We start from the raw sequence: 10337 nt of genomic DNA, 5'->3' as shown, positions 1-10337 counted from the left end.
CCCCGCATTGTTTTCGCGGCTCGCCTGAGCAGTGCCTGAGCCACCACCCTCTGAAGTGCCTGAGCCCGCAAGGGGCCCGTCTTCCCGCCTCCCCTCCACAGGAGTCCCCAGAGTGCTTTGGGCACCTTGCAAAGCCTCCCGGGAGGGGGGCGCGGGAAAAGCAGCTGCGTCTGCTCCCAGGTGGCCCCAGCGCTTCGCTAAGCAGAAAATGTCCTTCTTGCCTTCTCCCCCTCCCCCCCCGGCAAGGGAAACGCGTGGAGGGCGACTTCCCCGAGAAACCCACCCAAATACTCGCCCGTCCTTTCACGTGCGCGTTCTCTCCCTCCAACTTTATGCCTCTCCGAAGCAACGAGGAAGCGCTCACCCAAGGGACGCTTCCAGCCTCGCTCACCGGGAAAGGGCAAGAGGGAAGAGAGAGAGAGAGAGAGAGTCCCAGCCGCCCGAAATCAAAGGGCCATCAATCCGCGTCTTGTTCCCCGAGCAGTTTCTTTTCAAAAGAGGCGGCCGGGGTGGGGGAGGCTGAAGAGAAATCCACCCTCCTCCCATTCCGCCTCCAGCTCACATTATCTGTAGGGAGAAGGAAGCCGCAGAACTCGACTTCAGTAGAAAGTCGCTTTTTGTCGAGAAAAGTCACACGAACTCGCCCATGCGCCAGAATACATTCGACGGAGGAACTGGTCGCGAGTTAAACAGCAGCCAAGTAACAAGTAACCCAAACCGGTGTTTAAAGCAAGCTCTCAAGATTCAAAAACCACTTACATGATTTTAAAAAGGCAAAAGGAACAAGATCTGACCAACATTCCTGCCAGGAATGGAAGAACAAGCAGCAAACAAACGAGTTAAAGGGATGGGATGGGATAGCACAGCGCACAAGAAGTGGGATCAGGGGATCAGACTCTCACGGGAAGAACAGCTAACCTCACAGCCGACTGCATCGGGTTTAAGGAAGGGATGGGATGGGTGGGTGGGATGGAAGTGAAAGAGGGAAACCTATTTTAATGAGCGTTGGGAGGAAAAGCCATTCAGCAGCCGCGTTGCTCTTGCTGCTTTGATTCCAGGAAGGCAGCAGCAAAGCCCAGTTCTCGCCTCGCTGGCCATCTACTGTTCAGAGACTTTCGTGGATGCGGTGACAAGGATGCCGGGCAAAGAGGATCATGTTGTCGAGGGAGGAGGACGGTGGCAGCCGTAATCACAGTCCTCCCTGCAGCCCCCGTCCTGGTCCCAGTAAGGAAACCAGGGCCACTGGAGCACCAGCTCCGCTCCATGCCGCTCTCTCCTGCTGCCTCTCCCCCTGCCGCGCGCGCACACACACACACACACACACTGGTTTTCCAGACCAAGGACCCTCCCTGACCGCTCACTGACCTTCCCGTCCGCTGCATGGGGGCTCCGGCGCCCCTCGGCTCCTTCCAGTGATCCCCAGCGCCCAGATACCGGACCGGCTGGTTGGTTGGCTGCCCAACTCCTTATGCCACCGCCGCCGCCGCCTCCTTACTGCGGTTGGAACCCAGGAGCTGGAGGAGGCACCACGCAGGCGCAGCGCTAGGCGGGGCTGCTTCAGGTAACTTCGCCAGCCTGTTGTCCAATACCTCTTGAAAGGAAGCGAGAGGAGAGCCCTTTAAACAATGACAGCAGCGGCGCGACTCCCAAATCCTGGGTTCGATCACGCTCCGGTTGAAATGAAAGGCAAAAGTTGGGCGGCTCGAGAGCAAGAGGCCGCCCGCTCCGCTGCTGCCCTTCTGGCAACTGTACCTGCCGCTTTGGGCAGGGCGATCCAGTGGGGTCAAGGGAACGAAGCGAGTAGGGAGAAACGGCTGGTGGTGTGTGTGAAAAGAGGCCACCGTAATGACTTGGCCTTGGGGGAGAAGGAGAGGAAAGAGGGACTCATTGAAGCCCTTAAGGCTTCTACCAGCATCTGCATGGTTTTGAAGAGGAATTAGAATTTGACAGACAGCTATTCCTCCTTGGAATCCCAGCTCAGTCTAGCCTACCTGACAGGGCTGTTGTGACAACAAACACATATACATTACTGTGAGGTGTTTCAAGATAGGGGAGATAAAAACATGATAAATGAAAGTATCTTGCCCCAATTGCACTCGGGCAATAATGGAATCCCCAGCCTGTCTATATGCATCAATTTCATAGTGGGATTTGGCCTGACTTAACTAAAGCCGCTGTCTTTCATCCTCAGTTCCTCTGCAGAATCGAAGACCTACCTTATAGTGTTTTTGCAAAGGTGACTTTGATAAAGACTAAGGATTGCGAAGAGTTATACTGACAAAGCGCCGGCACAAGGACTGTGAAGCGGTAAGTCAGGATTCCCGTGGCAGTCTGTGTGGTAGAATGGTTAGAGTGTTAGGCTAGGCGTGGGGAGACCCAACAAATTCCATCTCAGGCATGAAGCTCAGTGGGACACCTTGGGCCGTTCTCAGCCTACCCTGTTTGTGTGTTCAGTGCCATCAAGTTGCTTCCAATTTGTGGCAATCCTATGACTTAATTACCTCCAAAGCATCCTATTGAGAGCCAATTTGGTGTAGTGGTTAAGTGCACAGACTCTAATCTGGGAGAACCGGGTTTGATTCCCCACTCCTCCACTTGCACCTGGCTGGCTGTCCTTGGGCAAGCCATGGTTCTGATAAGAGCTGTTCTTGGAAAAAAAGAGCAGTTTCTGCCAGAGCTCTCTCAGCCCCACCTACCTCACAGGGTGTCTGTTGTGGGGAGGGGAAGGGAAAGGAGTTTGTAAACTGCTCTGAGACTCCCTTGGGTAGTGAAGGGCGGGGTATAAATCCAATCTTCTCCTTCTCTTCTATTGTTAACAGTTTTGCTCAGGTCTTGCAAATGAGGGCCCCCTGGCATCCTTGACTGAGTCAATCCATCTCATGTTGGATCTTCCTCTTTTCCTGCTGCCTTCGGCTTCTTTTATCATGATTGTCTTTCCCAGTGAATCTTGTGATGTGACTAAAGTATGATAGCCTTGGTTTAGGCATGTTAGATTCTAGGGAGAACTCAAGCTTGATTTGATGTAGAACCCACTTATTTGACTTTCTGGTGGTCCATAAAACTCCCTTCCAACACCCCATTGCAAATGAATCATCTTTCTTCCTGTTAGCTTTCTTCATTTGCACCTATCCATAGTAATAGGGGGATACTATAGTATGAATTATCTTGATCACCAGCAACACGTCCTTACCCTTAAGAATCTTTTCAGATCCTTCATGGCTGGCCTTCCAAGTCTCAATCTTATTCTCATTTCTCGGTTGCTGTCTCCCTTTTGGTTGATGATCGTGCCAAGGAATAGAAAACCGTGAACAATTTCAATTTCCTTATTTCCAGCCTTAGAATTGTGAGGATAAAATAAGGAAGGTGGGCAAGTACCATATTTACTTCAAAGGAAGATAACCCTTATGACCCCCTTAAAATGTTATACACACATACAATTTTTTTTATTGGACATAACTCTAACATCTGTGTGAATGTAATTAGATTCTCCCCTCTTTAGATGGCATACCTGTGGGGAAAAACTAGTCTTGCCTTTGAGTAAATACTGTATACTACCATGAGCTCCTTGGAGAGAGGGAAGGGTAAAAATATAACAAACTAAATCCACAACCCCAAGAGGATCATGGGAGCCTACTGTGAAGTCTGTCTGGCAGCAACTGCGACAAAGCTAAGGGAATATAATGTCTGAGATCAGATTAGTTTTGACAGACTTTATTTTATTAATTGGCCTATTTAAAAACATTTAGAAAGTTCTGTAATGGCAAACCAATTTACACTAACTGCTTTTCTGCATGGAAGAACTGGACATTATACCATTGTTAGCTTTCAGCAAGCATCTACTAGCACTTGGTGTAAGACATAAGTTTGTAATAGGGAGGTAAAACCATGATCAGGAATTCTGCATAATGTTACACCCCCAAAAATCTTCTGAGGTTTTGTAGTGAGTAGCCCATTGTTGCATAACCCCGTGTTACACTACTGTGTGTAATTGCTTCTTTCCTATTTTTAGGCTGCCAGGCTAAGGATGATTTCCTGGGAGTAAGCCTCATGGAATAACATGGGGCTTACTTTCAAGAAGATCTATTTAGAATAGCTCTGAAAATTGCCTCCTTCTTAACTCATTGATGATTTTTCTGTAATGCCTGTGTAGATGCTTGGGAAGCTCCAGGAAGGAGACACGCCATAAGATACAGGGAAGGTGCTCTGAGAACAACTCCACACACGCACATAGAGCAAGAAATTCCAGGTGGTGGAAATTTAGGAGTAACACAAACAAACGAGTGGTTGGCTACAAATAAGAAACAAAACAAAGGAATAAGAATGTATTACATAATGTGAAGAAAATGAAAGATGCATTCGGATACTTAGTTGCTTGGTAGCTGAACAACAATTTAAACACTAATTAACAGACATTCCTGACATTCCACACTTCATAATCAGCTGTCCAGATACTTAGGTAGAGACAATTCCTTTGAAACCTAGGAGTTGCGCTCTAAGAATAAAGCATTTAATCATAGAATTTAAAACAAGGGCTTGAAGACTATAAAGTCCAGCTCCCTGCAGTCACTGAATACCCTACTTCAGACATTTCCAATAAAAAATGGTCATCCCATTTCCCAACAGACTCCCAGGACAGGAGATTCCTTGTCTAGGTAATGTTCTTTCATTACAGCTGTCCAATCAGTCTTACAGACATTGAGCATTGTTTTGGTGCAACTTGACCTCATGGCTTCATTTTCCAGCTGGCCTCCATCTTCTTCAAAGCAGTAAAGATGCCAGGTATGCCATATAGCATCTTTATTTTTTTCTGTAGTAAGACACACCCTGTTTCTTCAGCCCCAGTTTAGTGGCAAGTGTAGTTGCAGTGTTTTTTTCTGGACCTGATTGTCCTGTCTCATGTTTTATAAGCCTTTACAATACTTTTGCTGATACATGACTAAACTATGAAATTGCTGGCTCCAGGCTGAGTAAAGCTTACAAACCATTTGCTGCTTTCTCCCGAAGTAACTCAAAGGGTTACTAAATGTTTCCCTTACTTGAAAGCCAATTGAGTCTGACTGTAGGAGGTGGTGCTCATCTCTGTCATTTCCAAGACGTTTCTGTGGTCATGTGGCTGGCATGACTAAACACCAAGGCACATGGAACACTGTTACCTTCCTACCAAAGCGGTACCTATTTATCTACTTGCAATTTTATGTTTTCGAACTGCTAGGTTGGCAGGAGCTGGGAGCTCACTCCGTCACGCAGCACTAGAGTTTCGAACTGCCGAACTACAGACCTTCCAGTCTGCAGTTCAGTGTCTTAAACTCTGAGCCACCATGGTCCCTCAAAGGGTTACTACTTTTTGCTAAATGTACCTGAATTTAAGAAAAAAATTCACACAGCCTGCTAACAGAAAAACATTTGTGATCAAATATCAGAGAATATATATGTACCTCTGTGTCATGTATATGTGAATTTTGTGCTTGGTACGCATACTTGAATGGGGGGAACCTATGAACAAGGAGCAGCATGTACTGTATTATTATCTAAAACGCCCCCTTCATGTACTTTTCAGCATTGTTGCAGTCTAGCCCAGGGGTGTCAAACTCATTTGTTATGAGGGCCAGATCTGACATAAATGAGACCTTGTTGGGCTGGGCCATGTGTGTCATAAAATATGCCAGGTAGCGGAGATATAAATTTTATTAAGGACATAGACAAACTTAAAGATTTTGAAACTTTAAATAAAATATGCTTAAAACACTAGCACTCTTGCAATATTTTGTCTATTTAAGAGTCTCTGAAACTGACATCTCTTGCTCTGTATTATTGCATCAAATGTCTGTGCTGTAGCAATCCTGAATATGCTGTTCAGGTGTGTATCTGTAAGCTGCAAACCTACTTTTGATTTATTTATTATTTATTTATTTTATTAATTTATTCATTACAGGAATCTCACACAGTGTTCTGAGCCTAGGACCCAAGGGAAAATATGAAATGGCTGGGCATTGCAGGCCTTTATACATAAGTTGCTTCATGTGCTGGTCAAGAACATGGGAAGGCACCCTGACACAGGCTGAGGGCCATGTGTTTGTCTACAAAACTGTACTCTTCCCCAGAGGAATAACTACAAATTCCTACAAAGGAAATGTGCTGGGTGAACTTGGTCTGGACACACATTCTCAGCCTAATCCATCTTACTGGTTTGTTTTTATTCCTCCTCTAAAATAGTTCACATGGCTTTCTTACTGAGAAAGACTGAGCCATGAGGGCATGAATACAGTGAAAATGGGGAGTGAACCCAGTTGCACCCAGGAGAGCCACAGTATAACAAGCCCAACAAAATACACACACACTGTAGCAAGGCACACAAAAGCTTATACCTTGAACAAAACTGTTGGTTTTAAAGGTGCTTGGTATTTCTCCCGTGCGATTGAGGCAGCCCAGCAAAGCAAGCTCTTCCTTGTTCTCTCCCTTCCTTCAGGGAGGAGCCTCAGTGGAAGGGAAGAAAAGCTTCCCTTTGCCTCCTTTAGGATTGAAGCAGCCTGGCCAGTTCCCTCCCTCCCCCTGGGAGGAGGAGGGGGAGGAGCCTCAGCCAGTTCTTTACCAGACTCTCTCAATCACACAGGAGAGGCTTTTCTATCTATCTCTCCTGTGAAATTGAGAGAGTCTGGAAAAGCAAGCTGTGACGTGGCAGGAGCAGAAGGACTGGAAAATGAAGCAGAAAACAGCCAGGTCCTTGCGGGCCGGAGCCCTCCGAGGGCCTGATCTGGCCCATGGGCCGCATGTTTGACTCCCCAGGTCTAGCCATTTAATAGCCCTTCTTCCATTCCACATTCCAGTAATAGATTTTAGCCTCCACAGCATAACACTTTATAGATAGCCTTTGCCAAATCCTTTTCTTTTTAAAAAATGTGCTCCCCAAGAACATAATTTAATCTAGTCATGCCAGTTTGGATTGCCAACCTCCAGGTGGGGGCTGGAGATCCTCCAGAATTACAATGGATCTCTGGAATAGAGAGATCAGTTCCCCTGAATAAAATGGTTGTTTCAGAGGGTGGGCTGTATGGCATACCCTGCTGAGGTCCCTCCCCTCACCAAACCCCTCCTTCCCCAGGCTCTACTCCCAAATCTGTAGAAATTTCCCAACTCAGAGTTGGCAACCCTATGCCAAGTAGAAGTCACCTTCATTTCACTCCTTCCTGATATAATGTAAAGGACAAGTCATGTTTAAGGACCCACCCTCAGCCACAACAAACAGCTGCCATCCTTGAAGCAGGGGGAGGGGGTTGTGAATTTCCTGCCTTGTGCAGGGGGTTGGACTAGATGACCCTGGAGATCCCTTCCAATTCTACGATTCTAACTATTTTGCTTGCTATAACTGGAAAGGAAATACAAACGGAGAACGTGGAGAGTAACCCCCAAAATGAACTACAAAACACCGTGTTTAAAAGGCTGTCTTAATATATTCTGTAAACTAACATTACTTCTCATACATCGTAATAGCTTGCTTTTACAGAATATATTAAGACTGTATTTTTAATGCGGCATTTTGTAGTTCATAACTGGAAAGGATGCAAGTAACAGCCAGGCAGCTGTTATCCAGATTGGTATACACATGTCAGGGCTGTAACTTGTAAAGGCATCCTCCTTCTTGTAAGGAAAAAAATGTGTGTATTTCAGGCATCTATATACTTGGGATCTTAGCCTGTGTATACCAATGTCCAGATTCAGATCAACACTTGGAAAAACAAGAGGGGAACAGATTCTTAAACAAAAAGGGTTTTTATTGATTAACGGGGGGGGGAAGAGATCAAATTAATCTATGCAATACTGAAAAAGCGACAAAGCAACCTGCAGAATTGGGGGGAAGAAATGAGGTAAATGACACACACAAACCTTTCCCTAGAAAACTGTCTAGGGGAATAAATCTATAAAAGAGGAGACACATGAGCCTGTTCCTTCCTGAAGAGGAGCAGGGGAAGGGAAGATTGTCCTCTGCAGTGCAAGGTCCCTGGAGGAAAGAGTTGAGATTGGAGAGCTAAGGAGCCAACCATAAGGCTGGGGTAACAGGATAAGTCCAAAACTGGCTACAAGGATTGGGCCTGAAGAGGGAGCTTTTTATGCCTTTCTGCCTGGGATGAGGAGGGGAAGGGGCATTGTTATTGTAATGTGGGGATAATAAAAATGCAGTCTTTCAAAGATGAGCCAGTCTGAAAAGAAATCCTTTGTCTATATGGCAGAGGGACATTTCTGTGCGGAAACTATCAAAAATATTACCTTGGGGAGACTGGGAAGTTAGCTCTATGGTCGGGTACTTGTAATGATTGAGGAAGGACTGGAACGTTCCTGTCCAGTAGTTTAGATAGCTGGGAAATTGCTGGAACTGACCCGTTGCTTATAGTTTTGGAGTTGTTGGTTGAAATCAAATTATCTGGGGGGAGGCTCTGAGGTCCTCGGGGAAATGGCCCTTGGTTGAATCCCTCTAAGGGTGACCTTTTTTGCATGCAGGAGGAACAAGCCATAACAAAAATGGGGGTCCCTGGCGGCTGAGGGTCTTGGGGGCATTACAGTCTACCTTGCCTGTGGGACAGCTTTAGTTCCACAGCAAAGTAACAGCTCACAGGAGGAGGACAGAGTGGTCAAATTGCCAAAAACAACCACCCAACATTGATGAGAAAAGTTCAGAGCCTCCTCTAGATTTTGAAACAAAATTACTGTTTTAAAAGTATTTAGAACATATAAAAGGTCTAGTTGAAACAAGCCCAAAGCAGCACTTGACAGTCCTGTGTTCTATACAGACCAAAGTTCTGTGTGGGTAGGCAAGGCTGGGATTTCAAGTACTGTTTGAGATAGCAGTAAGACAAAAACATGTTATACCTGACTCAGACTGGGAGGGCAACACCTGCTGCTGCAAACAAGCTACACCCCTAGAGTTTCAGAAACCTGAAGACAGCCACCCCCAACCACACACTGGACACCTCATAATAAGGTATCCCACACCCACATATGTGTGTATTCCTTTTCATTTATGTTCATAGTCACTTGAGTGATACAGTTGTTGCAAGTGCAGAAACCCTGTTCACATCAGCATGTGCATGGGGTTCTGTACTAGGAGCCCTGAGAAGTTTTAAAAGAGTAGGACATGGGCATTGATCCTGAAGAATGATTTCAGCAGAGACTTAAAATTGCTTCACTTTGGCTACATCACGTTTAGTTTAATCCTGTTACCACTCATAATTTAATTCACACCAGTCACATCTTTCAGGAATGCACAAAAGAGATCAGAAGCACAAATGTTCCAATCAAACTTTCTGGAACGTTGGCTATCGGTGTGACGGCATTTGTGGCAAGAAGGAACATGTGATGTTCTTGTGCATGCATACTGGCTTCTTCCCACACTGCTGTAGCCTAGCATGCCAGTCAGCCAGAGAGCGAGGGCAGCTGGCTGCACATACCCTCTCTGCCATTAACAAGCACCTTCTCTGCCCCATGCCTCGACTCCGTCACCACATCAGGGGGAGGGCAGCCTGTCCCTCTCCATTGCCTCCTGAGTTGCTGCTGTGGCAGAGAAAAGAGAAGGCAAGTCTGCACGGGCATGAGGGGACCTCCCAGGATGGCTTCCCCCCACATGAGGCCCAAGGCAGCTACCCTGGGGCCGTATGGCTAAGACTGCCAGTGATTCCAAGAAGGTGCAAAGTCAGAGATGAGGTCTGTTCGCATCCTGCAGTTTCTTAAGCAGGAATAAAAATACAGTGTAATTGCCACTAATCATCAATACAAATATTCACTCTGCTAGAACTCCAGTCTCTTCCTTCTAATTGGTATTGCACAAATGAACATGCTGACATAAAAATAAGAGGGTGAATGCAAACCTCGCACAAAAAAGTTAAGTTTTCTACTTGGGTTTGTGGGGTTTATTGTGTTTTTGGTTCTTGCTATACTATGCACTTCTCCGTACACAACACTTAGTTCTTTTGTAAACTCCCCTTCAGTTTCGAAAGTAGCTTCCCCTACAGCATGGGGGCTGATGTTCAAGAAAATGAAATCCCACATCCCCTGGGCAATGGGAGGCTGTTGGGTTGTTCTTAGAATACTGGCAGGTGTTTTCTGGAACAAAGAAAAAGCCATAGAGCACAAAGTAAACAAACTAAAATGAAAATGAAATGTTAAAATTTTATGCTTGCTTCTCCTTTACCAGGCTGAGGGCCTTCTCTGTGGTGGCCCCGTCCTGGTGGAATGCTTTATCAGAGGACACATGCCCTGTGGGATCTTGTTAGCTTCTGCAGGGCTTGCAAGACAGAGCTCTTCCAACAGGCTTTTAGATTAAGCTGGGTAGGCATGTTGGTCTGAAG

The 10337-nt window shown here is 46.2% G+C and overlaps 1 protein-coding gene across 1 annotated transcript in view; it reads right to left on the bottom strand.

Moving 5' to 3' along the window:
• The window catches only part of FHDC1 (FH2 domain containing 1), a 52994-nt gene extending 51542 nt beyond the window's left edge, over positions 1-1452 (bottom strand). Inside the window, exon 1 of the mRNA XM_015409050.1 lies at positions 1366-1452. The gene's annotated coding sequence lies outside the window, so the exon portion shown is untranslated. The remainder of the gene's footprint in view (positions 1-1365) is intronic.
• Between the last annotated feature and the right edge of the window lie 8885 nt (positions 1453-10337).

The sequence above is a fragment of the Gekko japonicus genome, unplaced genomic scaffold (assembly GCF_001447785.1).
Source record: "Gekko japonicus isolate JY-2015 unplaced genomic scaffold, Gekko_japonicus_V1.1 scaffold24, whole genome shotgun sequence".
NCBI lineage: Eukaryota > Metazoa > Chordata > Lepidosauria > Squamata > Gekkonidae > Gekko > Gekko japonicus.
The sequence above is the reverse complement of the archived record's forward strand: the minus strand, read 5'-3'. Positions and strand labels throughout refer to the sequence as shown.